The 7287-nt window shown below is 34.7% G+C and overlaps 1 long non-coding RNA gene across 1 annotated transcript; it reads left to right on the forward strand.

The window, feature by feature from the left end:
* Window positions 1-1134: 1134 nt before the first annotated feature.
* On the forward strand, window positions 1135-6679 carry LOC144753272 (uncharacterized). Its single transcript, XR_013594280.1, has 5 exons — window positions 1135-1219; window positions 1995-2092; window positions 2812-2903; window positions 3999-4096; window positions 5166-6679. It is a non-coding gene; the product is annotated as an uncharacterized LOC144753272 (long non-coding RNA).
* Window positions 6680-7287: the final 608 nt, after the last annotated feature.

Below are 7287 nucleotides of genomic sequence, written 5' to 3' on the forward strand. Positions count from 1 at the left end.
GAGATCACTCTGACTCCAGCCTTTCTAGCTTTCGCCACTGTCTGAGCAAAATTTGCTCTTGGATGTCGGTTAACCATCTCCGACTTAATACTGACAAGACTGAGGTCCTGTTTTTTAATCAAAAAATGATCATATCTCCCTCACTGTGGTGGCCAACAGTACTCAACCCCCCTCCCATCCCGGTGCATGCCGCCCGCAATCTGGGGTTTCAATTTGATGATATGCTTTCTTGTGGCCCTCAAATTAACAAGGTCACTGCTGCCTGTTTCGGAAAATTAAAGATGATGAGAAAGATATTCCCATTTCTGCCGATGGACGCGCACAGAACGGTTACTCTGGCCTTAATAACCTCCCATTTGGATTATGCCAACAGTCTTTATGCTGGGGCTCCTGTGTATCAAATTGAACGTCTTCAAGTAGTTCAAAATGCTGCAGCAAGACTGATTGGCAATATCCCTTTCAGACATCCGATTTCTGCATTTCGCAAACAGCTTCACTGGCTACCTATAGCCAGTCGCATTAAGTTTAAAACGCTTATTCTTGCTTACCGAGCCCTGAACGGAACAGGACCAGAATATTTAAGAAAGAGATTGGTACTTTCCCATTCTGTCAGAAACCTACGTTCTAACAACTTACGTCTTATGACTGTTCCACGCTTCCGCCGTGCTAGAATGGGTGGCAGAGCCTTTGCAGTCCTTGCTGCCAAACATTGGAACAGCTTACCTTTAGACCTCAGATTTGCCCCTTCCGAAGCTCTGTTTCGTGGCCGGTTGAAAACCTGGCTATTTTCATCTATCTAGATTGATTCTCCTTTTCTGCTTACAGCCTTAGCGCCGGGACACCCCCAATGGGGGTAGCCGTGCGCTCTATAAGATTCATAAATAAATAAATAAATAAATAGTGTAATGGTATTAATTACTATTCCAACTCCAAGTAAGTGCTGCAGTAGAGAAAGTGCTGGATAGTTCAAACATCTCAATTTTCTACATATATATAGTTAAAAGTTTTTCAATTGCACTGATTAATTAGTTTTCTGTTTCAAATTAACAGACATAATGTTTATAACACCAATTCCAAAAACACAATAATAAAAATCAACATTTCTCTCCCTTATTTTTGATAAATAGCTCAATATATATAAACCGACAACCCAAGAAAACATCAAACAACAGAACAATCTGACTACATTTTTCATCAGAAACAAGCAGCTACTAATAAGGTAAATAATTTAATAAAGTGTTATTATTGTTAAAGTGCTGGATAATGTAAAGGTATTAATTACTATTCTAACTCCAGGTAAGTGCTGCAGTAGGGAAAGTGCTGGATAGTGTAAGGGTATTAATTACTATTCCAACTCAAGGTAAGTGCTGCATTAGGGAAAGTGCTTGATAGTGTAAGGGTATTCATTACTATTCCAACTCCATGTAAGTGGTGCAGTAGGGAAAGTGCTGGATAGTGTAAGGGTATTAATTACTATTCCAAAACCAGTAAAGTGCTGCAGTAGGGAAAGTGCTGGAGAGTGTAAGGGTATTAATTACTATTCCAACACCAAATAAGTGCTGCAGTAGGGAAAGTGCTGGCTAGTGTAAGGGTATTAATTACTATTCCAACTCCAGGAAAGTGCTACAGTAGAGAAAGTGCTGGATAGTGTAAGGGTATAAATTATTATTTCAACACCAGTTAAGTGCTGCAGTAGAGAAAGTGCTGGATAGTGTAAGGGTATTAATTACTATTCCAACTCAAGGTGAGTGCTGCATTAGGGAAAGTGCTGGATAGTGTAAGGGTATTATTTACTATTGCAAGTCCATGTAAGTGCTGAAGTAGAGAAAGTGCCGGATAGTGCAAACATCTCAATTTTCTACATATATACAGTTAAAAGTTTTTCAATTGCAATGAATAATTATTTTTCTGTTTCAAATTAACAGACACAATGTTTATAACACCAATTCAAAAAACACAATAATAAAAATCAATATTTCTCTCTCTTATTTTAGATAAATAGCTCTATATATGAAGCGACAACCGAAGAAAACATCAAACAACAGAACAATCTGACCACATTTTTCATCAGAAACAAGCAGCTACCAATAAGGTAAATAAATTCATAAAGTGCTATTATAGTTAAACTGCTGAATAATGTAAAGGTATTAATTACTATTCCAACTCCAAGTAAGTGCTACATTAGGGAAAGTGCTGGATAGTCTAAGGGTATTAATTACTATTCCAACTCCAGGTAAGTGCTATAGTAGGTAAAGTGCTGGATAGTGTAAGTGTATTATTTACTATTCCAACACCAGGTAAGTGCCGCAGTAGAGAAAGTGCTGGATATTGTAAGGATATTAATTACTATTCCAACTCCAAGTAAGTGTTGCATTAGGGAAAGTGCTGGATAGTCTAAGGGTATTAAATACTATTCCAACACCAGTTAAGTGCTGCAGTAGGGAAAGTGCTGGATAGTGTAAGAGTATTCATTACTATTCCAACTCCTGATAAGTGCTGCAGTAGGAAAAGTGCTGAATAGTGTAAGGGTATTAATTACTATTCCAACTCCAGGTAAGTGCCGCAGAAGAGAAAGTGCTGGATAGTGTAAGGGTATTAAATACTATTCCAACTCCAAGTAAGTGCTGCAGTAGAGAAAGTGCTGGATAGTGCAAACATCTCAATTTTCTACATATATATAGTTAAAAGTTTTTCAATTGCACTGATTAATTAGTTTTCTGTTTCAAATTAACAGACATAATGTTTATAACACCAATTCCAAAAACACAATAATAAAAATCAACATTTCTCTCCCTTATTTTTGATAAATAGCTCTATATATATAAACCGACAACCCAAGAAAACATCAAACAACAGAACAATCTGACTACATTTTTCATCAGAAACAAGCAGCTACTAATAAGGTAAATAATTTAATAAAGTGTTATTATTGTTAAAGTGCTGGATAATGTAAAGGTATTAATTACTATTCTAACTCCAGGTAAGTGCTGCAGTAGGGAAAGTGCTGGATAGTGTAAGGGTATTAATTACTATTCCAACTCAAGGTAAGTGCTGCATTAGGGAAAGTGCTTGATAGTGTAAGGGTATTAATTACTATTCCAACTCCATGTAAGTGGTGCAGTAGAGAAAGTGCCGGATAGTGTAAGAGTATTAATTACTATTCCAACTCCAGATAAGTGCAAAATTAGGGAAAGTGCTGGATAGTGTAAGGGTATTAATTACTATTCCAACACCAGGTAAGTCCTGCAGTAGAGAAAGTGCTGGATAGTGTAAGGGTATTAATTACTATTCCAACTCCAATTAAGTGCTGTAGTAGAAAAAGAGCAGGATAGTGTAAAGGTATTAATTACTATTCCAACTCAAAGTAAGTGCTGCATTAGGAAAAGTGCTGGATAGTCTAAGGGTATTAATTACTATTCTAACTCCAGGTAAGTGCTACAGTAGGGAAAGTGCTGGATAGTGTAAGGGTATTAATTACTATTCCAAAACCAGTAAAGTGCTGCAGTAGGGAAAGTGCTGGATAGTGTAAGGGTATTAATTACTATTCCAACACCAAATAAGTGCTGCAGTAGGGAAAGTGCTGGATAGTGTAAGGGTATTAATTACTATTCCAACTCCATGAAAGTGCTACAGTAGAGAAAGTGCTGGATAGTGTAAGGGTATAAATTATTATTTCAACACCAGTTAAGTGCTGCAGTAGAGAAAGTGCTGGATAGTGTAAGGGTATTAATTACTATTCCAACTCAAGGTGAGTGCTACATTAGGGAAAGTGCTGGATAGTGTAAGGGTATTATTTACTATTGCAAGTCCATGTAAGTGCTGAAGTAGAGAAAGTGCCGGATAGTGCAAACATCTCAATTTTCTACATATATACAGTTAAATGTTTTTCAATTGCAATGAATAATTATATTTCTATTTCAAATTAACAGACACAATGTTTATAACACCAATTCAAAAAACACAATAATAAAAATCAATATTTCTCTCCCTTATTTTAGATAAATAGCTCTATATATAAAGCGACCACCGAAGAAAACATCAAACAACAGAACAATCTGACCACATTTTTCATCAGAAACAAGCAGCTACCAATAAGGTAAATAAATTCATAAAGTGCTAATATAGTTAAAGTGCTGGATAATGTAAAGGTATTAATTACTATTCCAACTCCAAGTAAGTGCTACATTAGGGAAAGTGCTGGATAGTCTAAGGGTATTAATTACTATTCCAACTCCAGGTAAGTGCTACAGTAGGTAAAGTGCTGGATAGTGTAAGTGTATTATTTACTATTCCAACACCAGGTAAGTGCCGCAGTAGAGAAAGTGCTGGATATTGTAAGGATATTAATTACTATTCCAACTCCAAGTAAGTGTTGCATTAGGGAAAGTGCTGGATAGTCTTAGGGTATTAATTACTATTCCAACACCAGTTAAGTGCTGCAGTAGGGAAAGTGCTGGATAGTGTAAGATTATTAATTACTATTCCAACTCCTGATAAGTGCTGCAGTAGGAAAAGTGCTGAATAGTGTAAGGGTATTAATTACTATTCCAACACCATGTAAGTCCTGCAGTAGAGAAAGTGCTGGATAGTGTAAGGGTATTAATTACTATTCCAACTCCAAGTAAGTGCTGTAGTAGAAAAAGAGCTGGATAGTGTAAAGGTATTAATTACTATTCCAACTCCAAGTAAGTGCTGCATTAGGGAAAGTGCTGGATAGTCTAAGGGTATTAATAAATATTCCAACTCCAGGAAAGTGCTACAGTAGGGAAAGTGCTGGATAGTGTAAGGGTATTAATTACTATTCCAACTCCAGGTAAGTGCCGCAGAAGAGAAAGTGCTGGATAGTGTAAGGGTATTAATTACTATTAGTACTCCAAGTAAGTAATTCAGTAATTAAAGTGCTTAAAAGTGTATATGTATTAGAAATTATTCCAGTTCAGGGAAAGTGCAACATTTAAGAAAATCTTGAATCTTAAAAATGATTTAGTAAGTATTGTAACCATGAGTAAATAATGCATTTTTAAATTAGCAAAAATCTCTAAAGGTATTACTCACCATTCATACTTCTCACAAAGTGCTGTAGTATGAAAGCTAAATCTTGTAAAAATACGTATAATTTTTATAAATGCCCCAAATTTCATGAAAACTCTTTTTTTTCCCTCTAGAACATGTCTACTCATCCAACTGCAAATTTTATCATGTCCCGAAAAGGAAACCGACTATTAAATCATGGAGGATACATTTATTTTAGGGAAAGAATAAGTTTAACAAGGAATCATTGGAGGTGCGTGAATTACTTTTCAACCCGTTGCAGTGGCAGAGCGGTTACGGTTGATGATATTATTGTAAGAACAACTGACCATAACCACTCTGCCTCTGCAACGGAGGTTGATGTAAGAGAAACAGTAAATGAGATGAAAGTAATGGCAAGCACCTCCAATGATTCTACAGGAACAATTTTAAGAGAGGTTGCTCAACATGTCCCTACACATATAGCAAGTAATATGCCTACCATCCATAATTTGCGTAGAATAATTCAACGTCAAAAGCAGGCAAGTAATACCCAAACTAATACACCACATACCTTTTCTGACATAGTTATACCTCATGAACTTACAATATCTTTTTCTGATGAATCTTTCCTTTTACACGACAATGAAAACCCTCAGAAACGTATATTAATATTTAGTACTCCCCGTAACCTTGTAAAACTAGAAAGCAGTGAAATTTGGATGATGGATGGGACGTTTAAAAGCACACCCCATCCATTTACCCAAATTTATACAATACATGCTAAAATTAACAATAGTGTAATCCCCCTAGTATATAGTTTGCTGCCTGATAAAACTTCTGCAACATACACAGAATTTTTGTCTGTTATTAAATCCAAAACTCACCAAAGTCCTAGGAAAATAATTATTGATTTTGAATTGAGCATGATCAATGTGATCTCCAAAATGTACACGGATACCCAAATTCAGGGGTGTTTTTTCCATTTTTCCCAGGCATTCTGGCGTAAAGTACAAAAAACACCCCTTGTTACAGAATATTCATCAAACAGCAAACTACAAGTTGAAATTAAAAAATTAACTGCTCTTTGTTTTGTCCCTCCTGAAAGTGTAGACGAATACTACACTGCCATTATAGAATCAGAGTATTATTTAAGAAATGAAGAAATATTGGCACCTATTCTAAATTATATGGAAGACACATGGATTGGACACCTAAGCAGATCGGGTCGCAGGAGGAAGCCACGTTTTCATGTGGAGTGGTGGAACTGTTATTCGAGTTGCTTACAGGGAGAGGCTAAAACAAATAATGCCATAGAGGGATGGCATAACTCCTTCAACCATGTAATTGGCAAACACCACCCAAATTTCTACTCTTTTTTGGAAACTTTGAAGAAGGAGCAAAGTTTCCAAGAAATGAGAATTTCTCAAACTCTTACAGGTAAACTAAACTCACAAATTACTCAAAAAACAAAGGAAATGTCTGAACGACTATTGGCAGTATTGCAACAGTTTTCGTTGTGCGTGGCTTTGGATTACCTGGAAAATCTTGCTAACATTCTCTCTTTTTAGTTTTTTACATAACATTACTTTCCTGCTTTGCCCTAAATTTAATACCTCTTTAATGTTAAATTTGGTTTTTTTTTTATAAAAAAATTATTTTTCCCAAAAATAAGTCGCGGTTCCTTTTTTTTTTGTTTTTTTTTTTACACTCTATAATACAATATATTTGAGTGTTTTTCTACTAATTGGTGAAGAAACCAATTTGTAAAAAGTTTATTATTATTTTTTTGGCCATTCTTGATTTTTAAAACAAGCATTATTGATAAATTCTCTAAACTCTTCTCTTCTTTACTGTATCTCAAAATATTGTTTTATTAAAGCTTCTACAACGACCCTTTTTTATTGGCAAATGGATTAAAAAATTAAAAATTGTTTATATTTTTTATGAATTATTAATTTTATATAGACATTTTTTGCATACTTTGCAAAAACTTTGTGTTTTCTAACGATTGGATATTTTTTTTTTTATATTTTATCGAAACAACATTTTTCTAAATAATTAAGAAACATAGCACTCCATATTTTTTAGATAAAATAAAGACTTGCATAGTCTTGTAAAATATTATCTCACTACAAAATTATTAAAATGCATAATATTTTACAATTTTTTTTTTAAATGAATAACTATTCAAAATCATTTCAAAGTTCACATACACGTAATCGCAAATTTCAATCTCATTCTCATATTTACAATTTTCCAATGAATCAATCAGAA

Source organism: Lissotriton helveticus, chromosome 5_1, assembly GCF_964261635.1.
Source record: "Lissotriton helveticus chromosome 5_1, aLisHel1.1, whole genome shotgun sequence".
NCBI lineage: Eukaryota > Metazoa > Chordata > Amphibia > Caudata > Salamandridae > Lissotriton > Lissotriton helveticus.